The sequence below is a fragment of the Cryptomeria japonica genome, chromosome 5, assembly GCF_030272615.1.
Source record: "Cryptomeria japonica chromosome 5, Sugi_1.0, whole genome shotgun sequence".
In the NCBI taxonomy this organism is placed as follows: Eukaryota; Viridiplantae; Streptophyta; class Pinopsida; order Cupressales; family Cupressaceae; genus Cryptomeria; species Cryptomeria japonica.
In genome coordinates this window covers 649827941-649843598 of record NC_081409.1, presented here as the reverse complement: position 1 = coordinate 649843598, position 15658 = coordinate 649827941, and the positions used below count along the sequence as shown (strand labels likewise).

At 31.4% G+C, this 15658-nt stretch overlaps 1 non-coding gene across 1 annotated transcript; it reads left to right on the top strand.

Moving 5' to 3' along the window:
- Positions 1–10104: 10104 nt before the first annotated feature.
- On the top strand, positions 10105–10176 carry TRNAA-AGC (transfer RNA alanine (anticodon AGC)). The gene has a single exon. It is a non-coding gene; the product is annotated as a tRNA-Ala (tRNA).
- The last annotated feature ends 5482 nt before the right edge of the window (positions 10177–15658 follow it).

Here is a 15658-nt window from a genome sequence, read left to right as displayed (position 1 = left end):
TCTGATGTGCTTTAGAGACCGAGTTTTCCTTAATGTAGTAGGCTTTCCAAGGTATATCTTGTATTTATTACTATTATGTTATTTAAATTATTTTAGATCTAGTTTATTTGGAGTATTTTAATATTTGGATTATGTAGGAACTAGTTATATTTCCTTTTGAATAAGGTTATTGTCACATCCCCATTAAAATAGCCATTTCATATTGCACAATCAATTAAATAAATAATATTCAACTCATTCATGAAGGATAGGGTAGATTGCACATTTAGTAACAAGTACTAATTAGGGTTGAAGGGTGTGTATGTTATTAAAGGGACACGACATCCCTATTATTTCTTCTAGTATTAACATGAGATGAAGAACCAAATATAGGGTACACTAAAAAGGAGAGTATGGATATCCATTAAGGCATTCAACAAGTGTACATGTGCCAAACTTAACAACCTTCAACTACATCCTCTTGATTGTGCCTTAATAAGAACATCAATATGCATCAAGGTAGAAGATGGATGTATTTTGGAGAAGAGGGTAGGGAAACAAATAGAGGAAGGAAAAATCAAGGGCATTTAGAGCTATGATGTGAGGAAGAGGAACTCATCTTTCATTATGCATATTGCAAACAAATCTTACTCGCCCTATACTTTCCCTCTCTATTATGTAAAATATGTTAGCATTTGAAATGGAACTAGTTGTGTCTTCATCATCTCGGGGTGAACCCACAATAGTGGGTTACACTTTTTTGCAAACTTTGACACTACAATATTCATTTTTTTAAAAAACTTTAGATTGGGACGCTTATTACTACTAAACCGTAAGGAATTTGTAGATTTTATGAACTACTAATTTGTTTCATTTTGTGTGTAGATTCTAAAAAAAATTTAAAATTTTTTTTTGGAATCAATTTGCTTCCATTTTTCTCTCCCTCGAAAACTAGTTTTTTTTTTAAAATAACATTTTTAAAGTGTGATACTCACTTTGTTTTTTTTATAATAGATATGAATGTAACCCTTTCAAATTTAGTTTTGTAACATCCATACCTAGTGTTTTCAATTGGTTTCATAACATTATTTTCAATATTTCATATTTTATTAAGTTTTGAAGTCGAGTTAACTATAATTTTGACATATGTCCATTTGGTCATACATAACTTGTTGTATATGTAACGAAATTGATTTTTTTTTTAATTGGTAAGAGGAATTCAATACCTAGTGCATAAATATTTTTCAGAATTTTTTGGGGGATGTTTACTATTTTTCCATAAGCGTTGAACTTAGAAGTTGATGTTTAGTGTGAAACCTATGTTTAATTAATCTAAAAAAAATCTTAATAAACTCAATATATATTAAAATAATAATCATTGGAAATCTTTCTTCGAGTACTATTATCATGCATTTGGGTTTGTCAAAATTCATCCATTTGAGCACCCAAATTGAGCTTCAAAGGCCTGAAAATTGCAGAAACTGGGAGAGTTTCGAGAGATGATCTCTAACATGGAGGTTCGATAGAACACATGTTCTATCGAAAGGGGTTCAATCAAGCCCCGTTTCTATAAAACCCCCTTAATACAAATTTTGTATTTTATGCTTTTTTGGTTTCGATGGAATGTGTTTTTTTCATTTGATCAAAATGGGGTTTCGATAGAACATGGCTAAAATTGAGTTTTGGACAAAACAATCAATTTAATTCGTCCAAAAAAGTGTAACCCACTATTGTGGGTTCACCCCTCGCCAATAAAAATAAGGGATTAAAAGATTTTTTCTATACTACAACCTACTAGCATAAGAAGGAAAGCTTGTGAATATTCAACATCATAGGATATTTTGATCAACCACAAAGGCCTCAATGTCAAATAGACTAATGTAGATTATGCTCAGACCCTATAAGATTCATAATCATATCCTCTTAAATACAGAGGGAACTAATATAATCAAATAAAGAATATCAAACAAATGGGGCTTCTTACTCCCGGAAACCTCCATTCTAAAATCATTATTTTTCCAACTAAAAATTATATCTCTAAAAGTGAATATTATGATTCTTGCAATCCATTTTTATTCTACAACTAACTCTAAGACTGCCGCCAAAATAAAAAGATTAATTTCCAAATCAATTTCTACGTGAGATACTAAATCATAATAGTTCAAAAAGAAACAAATTAGATCCTAAATTCACTCCTTCAAAGACTCAAAAATAGCAATAGTTTAGGAAATAAAAGTGAGAGAACTAGAAAATCAACTTCTCTCTACACAGCTACACAAGAAATTGAGTATCAACTATACCAACTAGTCACTAATGACAACCAAAGCATGTTGACATCAACGACAACACATCAACAACTCATTCTTCCCAAACTTGCAATATCTTTCCCACAAGTGGATATTTATTTTCACCATTCTTTTTAACCTTCTCACAACTCTTTTGTATCCTTGATGTAGATTTATTTCTCTTTGGTTTCTTATTGTTTCATGCCTCATAATCTCCCAACATGCACTACAATTCCTCCAATTCAACCTCTAATTGTTGCAGTTCCTTTTGCTAGCCTTTGGTTTGCTTTTGTCTTTGCCTTTGTATTACTCTTTCTTCCAATTTGATTATTCTCTTTCTCGCATTGTAATATAACTCCATAATTTTATTTTTTTTCAACCCTAAAAATAAAGTTGCAGTTCTATCTTCCTATTCCATTATAAATGAATGATCTATATACAAACATTATTTTTACTATTCTCCGTCTCTTCAAAGAAATTAATACAAATTTAGAATATACACCTACAAGTTAATGCCACATAATTTTAGGCATAACCAATAATCAAATACATAGTTGCAACTACTTTTTAACTTGGCAAACTTTAACACATTTTTCCTCTCAAAATATCTTTTGTGTGCTTTGATACCAAATTGATGAAGATTATGCTCAATACTTGCAAGTTTAGTAATCATATCCTCTGAAATATAGAGTCAATTAATATGATAAAACAAAGAACAACAAACAAATGGAGCTTCTTACTCCTGAAAACTTCTATTTTAAATTCATTATTTTCCCAACTGAAAATTACATCTCTAAAAGTGAATTCTATGATTCCTGCAATCCATTTTTATTCCACAACTAACTCTAAGACTGCCTCCTAAACAAAATGATTAATTCCTACAAGACATGCTAGATCACAACAATTCAAATGGAAACAAATCAGATCCTAAATTCACTCCTGCAAAGACTTCGAAAATAGCCACAATTTATGAAATAGAAGTGGAAGAACTAAATAGTTAACTCATAGTTAGTCCTCTAATTCTTAGGAGCCTATATGCATCATAGACTCTTACCACTCAACTTTACAATCCCCTTGAGTAGTTTGAAATACAAGTGTTTGCTTTTACTATTGAGATTGTGTGCGGGAAATGTGGGGTATAGAAACATATAACTCAGTTTCCAAAAGATCCACACACCAATAGGACTCTTGGTGCAAGTTATGGAGCTATATTGAATAACTCAACTTCCCAAGGGGTGTTCCATTGTTCTCTATCTCACGCGATCCCTCAAGCCAATGCCTTTGCTCTTAGATCACTGAAGTGACTTAAGAATGACAACTCCAAGAATGAGTGATGTTTGATTAATTTTAGCATGAATGCATTCCTAGATATGTATGATATTGAATCTATGATGATTTAAACTATCATGAATATTATGTTATGATAAAGATTAGTATTCCTATCCTAACAATATATACTAGTCTAACATGGATATGCTATGATATTTAAAATTACTTCTAAATGCTATTAAGATGATTTTTATCAAAGAGAGGCTAAATGCTTAATAAAATGACTATAGATTAGATGCATGAAACTTTGGAGATATCTCAAAATGAGAGAATGAAAGATCTATTTATAGGAAAAATAGGGCAATGGATGGTCAAGGTTGGATAATCTTAACAAGGGTCGGGATTGAAAGTTAGCAATCCATGTTTGCAATTCTCACCAATGAAATGGTGATAATTGTCAACAAGAGGTTGCTTGAGAGGAGATGAAAGAAGCATTAAATGCTTGAGAAGACATGATGGTTACCTTAGGAGGTAAGGGTTAAGGTTAGACTAGGGTTATCCATTGGATAAAGATTTTACCCAAGGGAGAAACTCTTGTGCAAGGGTTAAAGGGATAACCAAGTTTAAAGCCATGAATACTTGATGAGACCCTTGGGTTAAATGGGGGTTGAGTTAGAGAGAAAGTCTCTAATCATGCAAGAAGGTTGAGTTAACCATTAATGGTTATGAAGACTTTGAAGGTTAACTTGTTGAAGACATAAAGCCTTTGATGGTTATTGAAGACTTTGAGGGTTTGAGAAGTGACTTCCCTTTGCTTAGGGATGTGACAATATTTAGGAGATGGAATAGGCTAAAGTGGAAGTGATTAGAAGAATCTAGAAGGGTTTTAGGGAGGCAAGTGGGAGATGTAGGAAAATGCAAGTGGATGGAGGGGAATTTTACTTAAAATAAATTACTTTATTTCAACAAAAATAGATGCAACTTGCATAAATACAAGTGGGGGATTTAAATAAGTAAATTAGATTTATTTATTTGCAATGATTGATTTAATTAAATGTAAATTTAATTAAAAGGCGAGAAAGGGGAATTAATTAAATAAAGTGATTTATTTAATCAAAGGCTAGAAAAGGCTTAGGTGAACTTAATTAAATAAATTGAGTAATTCATTTAATCAAATAGATGAATATAAAGAATTTAATTAAATAGAGTTATGAGGTTAAAATGAATATTAAATATTCACTTAGGAAAGTGGTCATTTTTATATGTCTACAGTGACTACCACACACTCTCCTAAAGTGAAGTCGTCTAACGTTCACCACACAAAAATGAGAGTATATTCTATTTAGCATTAAACAAATATTGAGGTGAAGGAAAATATCCTAGAGAAACTTAACATGTTAAAGCAAACTACTCATTCTCTTTGATTTATAGATAGAAAAGAATTTAATAGTTTTAGTGACTACCAAAAAAGGGAAAGAATGGGGAAAGGTGTAATCTTACAAGCCACATGCCTAAGACACTAACTAAATAAATAAATATTCTTTAAACAACACCAATGATCAAGACATGACAACCAAATGTCACACTACACAACCACATGCACACAAGTGTCATGTCAAACATCATGGCACAAGGACTAACAATAAGATAAACTCATCATTTCTACAAGCTTGAGGGGTCACCAGTAAAATACTTACCAATTGTGGGATGAATGTTTTATAATGCACCTATAAGAGAGGGAAAATATCCTTGATCATGTTCCATCATAAACCCAAAATAGGGATGGGATAAGGGAAGCATCAACCTCAAATGCCAACCAACATACATTTATAAAAACTCTCAACGCTAAGGGAAACCTACACATCACCAAAACAATAGGTGATTCCATCTCTTCATTAGATGATAGGATCACCATATTTCCAACTCTAAATGCACAACCCAACTGTCAAGATGGAGAAAAACTACAGAGAATCTAACATAAGGTTTGCACCCCAATGAGACAAGACAACCTTAGGAGGGATAAGCTTCCCACTAAATGACAACAACAAGAAGTTGTTACAAGTAATGATACATTGCCTAGGAAAAAGATATCATAACTCTCAAAATGTTATTTTTTCCAACCAACAAAAAACATGGAAAGATTCACCAAGCCACTTGGGCATAAACATTGTGTACAAAGTTTCTTCAAAAAATGGTTGGAAGAACTTGTTCAGTGACAAAATGGGTGACAATGATGTGCTAAGGACTAGAACTATTTGATTAAAATACAAGAATGAAAGTAAAACTCACTTTTTTTTCCTTTATGCACTTTTTATATATTTATATTTTTTTACTTTTATTTTATTTTAATTTAATTTCCCTTTGACTCCAAAATGTATTTCATAATATAAAATCCTCAATTCATTTTCTTTCACAATTTTAAATAAATTTTTTAAATTAATTCAATCCATTTACATTTCAACAAAATAAGTTCAACTTAAAAATAAATTAAACCAATTAAAATAAAACTCATAAATAAACTAACTTTACATCATTCTTCCTTTTTATAAACTTGTAAAAATATTTAATCAAATCAAAATGCATTGATTAATTCATTGAACAAATTTATGAAAAAATATGAAATAACCTCATAGATTAAAATACACTATTACGCATACCCATGACACTAAATCACCTCTAATTTAGATCTAAGTTTACACGAAATCACACATAACATTCCTTGTGCTAGATTCAAGTATTGTAGCCTAGGGCAACAAAGAAACAAGGCCCAATGTGATATCTTTGAAATAACCATTATTGATGAATAACTCAAACTTGTCGATTCACTTGAATAAATACCATGCACCTACATCCTTAAAGCAATGTTAAGTGCACCTACTCAATGTATAATAGTCAAATGAATACATATGCACCCAATGGGGTACTATAATATATCCATCATATAGGCATGACAATACTATAATCAATCAATATCTCACAATATATAAAATATATTATCATTTATCTAGCCTTAGTTTACTATTTTCTTCTCTCTAACACAAATATCATAGTATTTTTTACTATATTGGATTCTTATTATACAATTTATATTGTAATATTTACATAAATTTTGTAAATTAGAGATCTTCTTATTCTGATTTAGATTTGCAAAGGATAATAAAAGGAAAAAAAATAAATTAGAAAAACCTATCTACACTATTCTTATATTATATTGTGAAGGAACCAAAGCATAGCCTCTAAAATATATAAAAAAGAAACATGGGATAAAACACACATTAAGAATAACTATGTCATCAACAAAGTAAAGTAAATGGTCTTTTATAGTCCATGATGCCAAGGCATACATACCTTACCGACATACATACCTTACCCCCTTGTGGAATAATCAATCAATATCTCATAATATATAAAATATAATCTCATTTCTCTAGCCTTAGTTTACTATTTTCTTCTCTCTAACACAAATATCATAGTATTTTTTACTATATTGGATTCTTATTATACAATTTATATTGTAATATTTACATAAATTTTATAAATTAGAGATCTTCTTATTCTGATTTAGATTTGCAAAGGATAATAAAAGGAAAAAAAAAATTAGAAAAACCTATCTACACTATTCTTATATTATATCGTGAAGGAACCAAAGCATAGCCTCTAAAAACTATAAAAAAGAAACATGGGATAAAACACACATTAAAAATAACTATGTCATCAACAAAGTAAAGTAAATGGTCTTTTATAGTCCATGATGCCAAGGCATACATACCTTACCCCCTTGTGGGATTTGAACTTGTGACCTCTATTTCAAGAGCACAAGTTCTCCACCACTAGGCCAACTCAATTTGTTGTGATTGAAACCAAAAACTAAATATTTACAAACTATAATTTCTCAATATAACATAAAACCGGGACATTCTATATATTAATTGAAATATTAAGATACATTACGTTTATTTTTGTATTTCGTCAACATGTTAGACTACTTGCTTGTTAAAACCTCACTTACAATTGAATATTATTATTAAGTTTGTGAATGTAAAGCTACAATTGACTTTCTTAAGAAGTATCAATGATTCTACAATATTTTAGTTTTAACATTTAGGTGTGAATGGAAAGTTGGAAGATAATCAATTAATTAGCATCAAAATATTTTCACCTAGTTTCAATAATAAAGACAAAATTTATTTGTCGTGGTAGTTACCTTGTACCATATATCAAATAAAAACAAGTTTATATTTATTATCAAATTTTTATATTATCAAATTGCACGAGGATAAGTAAAATAAACCTTTAAAAGATTTAAAGATTTAGATAGAGATTCTAAATAATTTGAAAATAAAATTAAAACATACTAAATATTATTTTAATGTACCTAAAAATTTGCCTAGAAAAATTCATGTAGAATGTGGATCCGGGAAATACGGTAATAAGATGCAAATTGTTTGAGCCATTTAGATTGAAGAAAAATAATTTTTGTAATTTGAAAACTTAAAAATCATGCATTTGAACTATTTAAAAATTGAAAAAAAACATTGAAAGAAATTTTTTTATAGATATAATTGATGGAAAAGCAATTGAATATTAACGAGTTAATGAAAAGTGGGTGCAGCCGATTGTAATTGTACTAGGGTAACAACAAGTACTAATAATATGTACAATCGTTTAATTATAGTTAGGGTAAACATCAAGGTTAAGGTTAATGGTTAGTTAAATTTAAGGTTTCCATTCTAAGATAAAGCTTAGGTTAGGGTAAGGGTTAATATTAGGTCTCAATTAGGTTTAGAGTAAGTGTTAGGATTCAAGTACAACACTTACATTCTAGGATAAAGATTGTTAGGGTAAATATTAAGGTTAGGGCTAAGGGTTAGTCAAAATTAAGGTTTCCATTCTAAGATAAAGTTTAGGTTAGGGTTAAGGTTAGTATTAGGGCTCAATTAGGTTTAGAGTTAGTGTTAGGATTCAAGTACATGACTAGCATTCTAGGATAAAGATTAAGGTCACGGTTACAACTGAATTAGGGTTAGGGTTAGTATTAGGGCTCAATAGGGATTGGAGTCGGTGTTCCTAATATTTAAATTAGGGGTAGAGATGGTGTTAGGATTAGGTTTCAGTTGGTACCAAGATTAGGGTTAGCATTATAATTGGAGTTAATGTGTGTTATGTTAGAGTTAATTGTTTCCTTATATTGTAAAAAAGTTACAATGTACAATGGAGTATCCTAGGGGACTTATGAGGATGATCTCAACTATTGGTGTATGCAGAATATATTGTCTGAGGCATCTATCTTAAGCATAGATGAATAGATCTTCTTGAACTACAATATATCCTTTAGCCAATGATTCATATTATTATGGTTGGACAATCATAGTGGACAAACATAGCTTGCTAGACAACATACTTAAAATAGCAATTGGACATACTGGTGTAATGTGAGTGTGAAAGACATCAAAAGAATTAATCAACCTACTTCTACTTTTTTTGCCACATTATTACACAAATGTTGCCTTCTATTGTACTCATACTACAACATTCTTAGGGACACTGATCACTACCATTTTTTATGACTATATTCTTGAATATAGCATAGAAAGTTTGCTCAACAATCGACTTATTTTTTACTACAATCAAGCATTTGTTCCACACTTGCTCTCAAAAAGGAAAAAGATTTTGGGGGACAAGACAATGGATGAACAAACCTACATATCCTTGAAGTAAATAACAAAATTTTGTATCTTTCGTGAATTGTGAAAGTTGTATATAAGATGTCTCAGCAAACAACAATAGGTCTAGTCAATGTAATCAATATCCTAAGTTAATCGTCTTTATACATCAGAAAAGGATTTTGTATCATAAAAACATTTTGCATAGCTCGCCTATTTAAATTATAAATTTCATTCGTGCATATTTCATTTTTTTTTTCTACATTTCAAGATCAACTCAATTATATTCTAAATAATTACTCCCAACAAAGGCAATGCTCGGTTCTTCCCACTTTTGCCTGTCCCGAAAAACACATATTTTGTTATTCGCATAACCATTGCACCTCGTAGAGTGCAATTGCTAATATGTTATGTTTAGAATAATTTCACAGTCTCTTTATTCAAGAAATGTTAATGTCCACAATTATAATTTCATCTTATCATTTTCTCATGATTTCTTTTGTGTCATTTTTAATATAATATTTTTTTTAAACACTGTAAAAAAATTATTAGACATTATTAGATTAATTTTTGACAACCTTTTTAAAATGTTAAAGATTAAAGAAATAATAATAATCTCATTGTGTTTTTTAAATTCCTATCATCAAATTCTTGAGTTATCGTTGTGTCCATCAAGATTGTCATAATTATACAAGTCAAGGTAGGCAAAACTTACCCCATGATAAGATATGAAGCAAACAACAATGAAGTCCAATTAGTAGGATAGGTCATGTTGGTGATCTGAGTTATTGCCCCTGAATCCCTAGCATGTGATAGTGAGAGGTCTTTATTGATGTTGTGCTGCTATGTAATGTTTGTTGGTGTTGGAAATAAGCCACACCTGGACCGACAATGGACTGGTCCAAGAAGGGCCAGTAGCTCAGTGGTAGAGCACTCTAGTAGCATATGGAAGGTCCTAGGTTCGAGTCCTAGCTGGTCCATGTCTCAACATGGTATCAGAGCCAGGTCTAGGCTAGGAGCCCCAAGCACACGAGAGGTGTGGCTCAAAGGGGGGGTGTTGGTGTTGGAAATAAGCCACACCCGGACCGACGATAGACTGGTCCAAGAAGGGCCAGTAGCTGGAAGGTCCTAGGTTTGAGTCCTAGTTGGTCCATGTCTCAACAATGTTGGTTTTTACTACTGTTGCACAACTAATTTGTGATTTGTTGTCGTTGTTCAACTATATATTTTTTAATTTTAATTTTATTTCTAAATTTTCATTTTATTTTACTGCTATGTAAATTTTGATATGATCTTTTTATAATTGAATATTTTTTTTTCAATTAAAAATGATTTGATAGCTCAAATATATCTCAATCATTTAATCTCATTTTAAAAGATCCTCGTAAAGTTCACCATACTCGGGAGTCAATGCTAGAGCAAGAAAAGAGCATAAGTTATAATTGTTTTATAACAAAATTTCCTCTCTCGTGTGGTACAGCCTTCCATGAGTTTTAATTGTTTTACAGAAAAAAAAAAAGAGGGATGGAAAATTAGATGATATCGCTACATCGATGCGCACGCCCATTTATTCAGGCTTTACTGATTCGACCCTCAAAAGGGATTTTATGGCCCTACACACCACATAAAATCATATTCTCTCTAATCTCAATCTAAAAAATCAATATATAATTGTAATCTAGTAACATGATGTTCGGTTAACGTCGAATTTAGGTAAGAATGTCCTGCTCCAGCCTGTTATGTTTCCTAACTTTGTATAACTAACGTGCAACCCGGCTCTCGAAAATAGATTTAGCGTACACGGTACATAGATCATGTTCCCTATAATGTGAATTTAACAAGTGGGTTGCCTGCAAAAAGAGAAAATCGTAAAATTTTAGAATTTAACAAGTGGGTTGCCTGTTAAAAAGAGTAAATAGTACAATTTTAGTATTTAACACCTGCAAAAAGAGAAAATAGTACAATTGTAGTGACTGAACCAATTCTAGTGGGTTGCATTCTATAGAGCTTATGAGAGCATACGGACCGTCACGTAGAAAATTTGTTCAACTGTACGCAAGCATCCTCCTCCATGATATAAAGATAGAAAGTGTGAATGTTATCACTCATTTGTATAGGGGAAGAGTACGCTGTGGAATCAGTTATGCGCACAAAGGTCGAAAAGTACACATTTCAAAGCGTTCCCTGATACCTAACTAATGATGCTTCAGTAACCATCAATTCAAAATCGCTAGTACTTGTTGACAAATGTCCCAATAGTGGTGCACAAATGTTCCAATAGTGGTACACAAATGGGACAAATGTTCCGATAGTTATGCACAAATAGGTCAATTAATTACAAAAAATGATCGGCTATTAGTACAAAACAAATTTATTAATGGTGTTTTCACTATGACGATTATTGGGGGGTCAACATGACAATAAAATGACCGTTATTAGAACTATGTTATCTATAGATGCTCTTCCCCTAAACCATATGCATGCTGATTGCTCTGTGCACAATGATTTGAGGGCTGATGGCATTTGTATCTCTTGAGGGATCCTCCTTCACTCTCCAACTGCAATATCCAGAAATGCAAGGGAATGGTGAGGGGGAAAATACAGCTAAAGATGATATAAAACCCTATTATAAACTGTTGGAATACTATTTTCTGAGAGCGCAAAGTAGAACTGTATGAAAAGGCGAACAACTTTTCCCTTCTTTGCCATGTTAAAGTTGTGTTCCTCTTGTTTTCAAGAGCGGGGAAGTTCTACGAATTTGGCAGCCTCAGGTAAGCAGCCCTAGTTCTCCCACAATCAATTCTTTTTCATGGTTTTATTATGAAATAACATATTAAGATTTATTAGAGATTTATTGAAATGGAATTTCATATAAATATAATAAAAGATTTTTAATATTATGAGGTCGAAGGTAGCCTGTGAAATAGTAAACTTTTCTAGTTTTTGATTTGTGATGCGTCGATCTTTTCTTATTCAGCTTGAATATGAACTCTTTCTTCTCTCAACCTTCTTGTTGAATACATCTTAAAAAAACTCATAGGTTAAACCTCAATCCAATATACATACCATCTTAAAGAGTGTTAAAAATCATCCCGATACTAAAAGGAGCGAACATTCCTTCTTTCTCCTTAACCCTAAGGAAGAGTCCCTGAATCAATCAGGAATGGGTACAATGACAAAACAAAGCAAGTCAGTGTGTTAAGTAGTCTTTCAATCGATGGCTTAGTAATTTCTGGGAAATCGAAATGCAAGTTGTAGGTATTTGAGATGAAGAAAAGTTTGTACCGCCCTTCACATGGTCCTCCTGCACAAGCTGGTACCCCCATTCACATGCTCCTGTACGGGAATAAGATGGTCCTCCTGCACAAGCTGGTACCCCCATTCACATGCTCCTGTACGGGAATAAGAAAAGCAAGTTGTTGTAGATGACTTATGAGTATCTCTCTAAAGATATGCTGTGTGTTACGATCTAGATTGATTGGGATAAGTGCATCAGTGGGATGGTTCTAACTTTTCATACTTATAATTGTAGAACACCGGCATAAAAATACGTCATTATTGACTAGTTAAGGGAAAAATATCCACCCACGGACCAAATGCAGGCATTAAGGCAACACGATTAACACGAGATACGTAAACCGGCAAAACTGGAATTTCTATCCATCATCTCAATAAACTAAATTAGAACAGGACGATATCAAAATATAGAAGACAAGTATAAAACCTGCGAATACGGAGAAGAGATTGGACGCAGGGAGAACGGAATTCAAAATATTTGGAAAATGCTATACCAGTCCAATTAATAGTAGATATGTGTTCCCATTTAATTATGTTTGATGTCCCTGTTCTCGTGATCTGATTATTTTGAGGTTCTTATGTAATTTTTTAATTTCTGTACTCAGAACATTTTGTAATTTTTTAATTTCTGTACTCAGAACATTTTGACATACATTTTTTAAGGAATTTTATTTTTCATAAAAATGTAAGACCCTTTCATGGTTTATTATTGTTTCCATAAGACAAATTTGCATCCAAAGTTTTAGGATGCTTTCTATTTGTGGATGGAAATTGTTGATGTCCCTGTTATTAACAATGTTTTGTCTAAAATGATCTTAGAAAATTGGAAGTTCATAGAAATTTGAAAACTAAAATGAATCTATACATTATGAAATAACTTACATATGTATTTTAATAAAGAATAAAAACCCAAAACTTATTAAATTGGTTCACAATCATAAACAAAAGATTATGTTCCATCTTCAATATTAGTAACCCTCCTACAAATTCTACATATATTCTTTTGCGTTACATACAAGAAATTAGTAATGACATGTACATATAACCCTCCTACAAATTCTACATATATTCTTTTGTGTAACCTAAAAGAAATTAGTAATGCCATGCACATACCCAACTTCATATTCCTTATCTTAATTGTGGTACACAAAATACATCCCCTCAGAAATATTACTTCTATTAATTATCCAATGAAAACACTTTTGTAGATTTGTTATATTATTTTTAACACTAAAATAACTTTTAAAATGCAAGCTTCTCTCATCAAACCTCTAGGAAATATTACTTCTATTAATTATCCAATGAAAACACTTTTGTAAATTTGTTATATTGTTTTTAACACTAAAATAACTTTTAAAATACAAGCTTCTCTCATCAAACCTCCCTTCTTTCAGCACACACAAGTTATCCGGTTTGTAAAGCATATTGCATTACGGAAACAACAATCTATTGTCAAAATAACTATTTTTTTTTTTCTTCATACCATAGTGAATTACATTTCTTAAGTTTATGCCATTACTTTCACACAAGCTTCTAATACAAAAGAACCCAACATTTGATCCAAAGGAGTTTAGAAAACATATTAATTAATTTATTAGTTATAACTTTCTTGTATGTAAAGATGAAATGAAAAGATTGTAAGAAACCCATTCGTTTTCAGTATTTAATTTAGATTACTATTGTAAATACTAATGATGGCAATGATCTATAAAGGGAACATCTTGTTTGTGCATGTATCTCAAGGTAAGTTTAGTCTATATATGGATGGATGGGTGAATTTGTAATAACTTGTATATCATTCTCAATTATTTTTTATGGTATTTAGAACAAATAAGTTATTGCAGTACAGGGGGATAAATTTATCTAATCTTTGGTTTAAATTTTTTATTCAAGATTTTATCGAGTCATGTTGTATCTAGAGTGTAGTTTCTGGATTCGATGTGTGTAAGAGTTTTGCATCAATATTTCGGATCACATTTCGTGAACCATCATCAGAATGAAGAGAGTCAAAAAATAGATCACGGAATGTGATACGAAACGTTGATGTAAAAATCTTACACACAACGAATCCAAAAACTACAGTCTGAATATAATAGATTGTGAAAATCTCTTAGAATTCATGTTATATCTGTTTATTTGCATATCATGTATCTGAAAACTCTAACGTTCAACAACAGAAAGTAGACACGAAGAGTTTATTCATAGCTTTGAAATGAAAATGTCAAGGAGAAAAGAAGATTTCTTATCTGGGGCTGGCAAACTCTAAGAGATTTCGCGTGGGCAAGAAAATGGTGAGAGCAACTTCAGCATGGAAGAGAACACAGAGTTTTGCTGGCCTTCTTCAGCAGTCCCGTTTTGCGCTTGAAGAAAGTCACCCGAGGATTTACAGGGTTTTGTATCCTCTTTAGCTGAAACTTTTATTTTGCCATTTTATTCCGTTTGCAAAATGGAAAAGATCTCCACATACAAAAGCCCCGCACCTCAAACAAGTATACATGTTCTGTGTCACTAATTTTGTGTTTCCTTTGTGATGTTACTTGTGTTCTTTGTCACTGATTGCTCTTATTCTGTCTGATCAGGGTCTCCGCACTCCATTACTCATTTGGCTTTCATGCAGGGATACAGCTAAATTTAATCTAACGCCTTAAGACCATGAGAATAGTTGTGTAAATAAAAGATTGTTTGTATATATTGTGAATGGGTAATGAAAGTGAAAAACTCGAGGTAGCTCGAGGTGTAGTATATTATATTTTTCAATATTGAGAATAAATATGGAAGTGTCTTTTAGAATGAAAGTTTATTTATAAAAGAGTATAACATAATTGGAAATTTTATCAAAAGGAGTTTTAATTTGAATTTGGTTGTTTGTTGTGGATTTTTTTGTTGACAATCAATCTTAGATGATATTTTGTGGTTTTACATTTTGGTTTGTTAGCCTTTATGTACTTTGCACAAGATTGATGCTTGTCACTATTTGAATTCTTTATGATCATTATCTTCGCAAAGATCTTTATTTTCTCTTCATGGTAAACTAGTATGTAAAAGCTGAAAAAATAATAATTTATTGTTACAAAATCTGCAAAACTTTTAGTTAGAATATTTATGGTACATTTGTTCATCCGTTTGTTATCAACAATTTTTTTCACTCAAGTGATTTGTTGATAT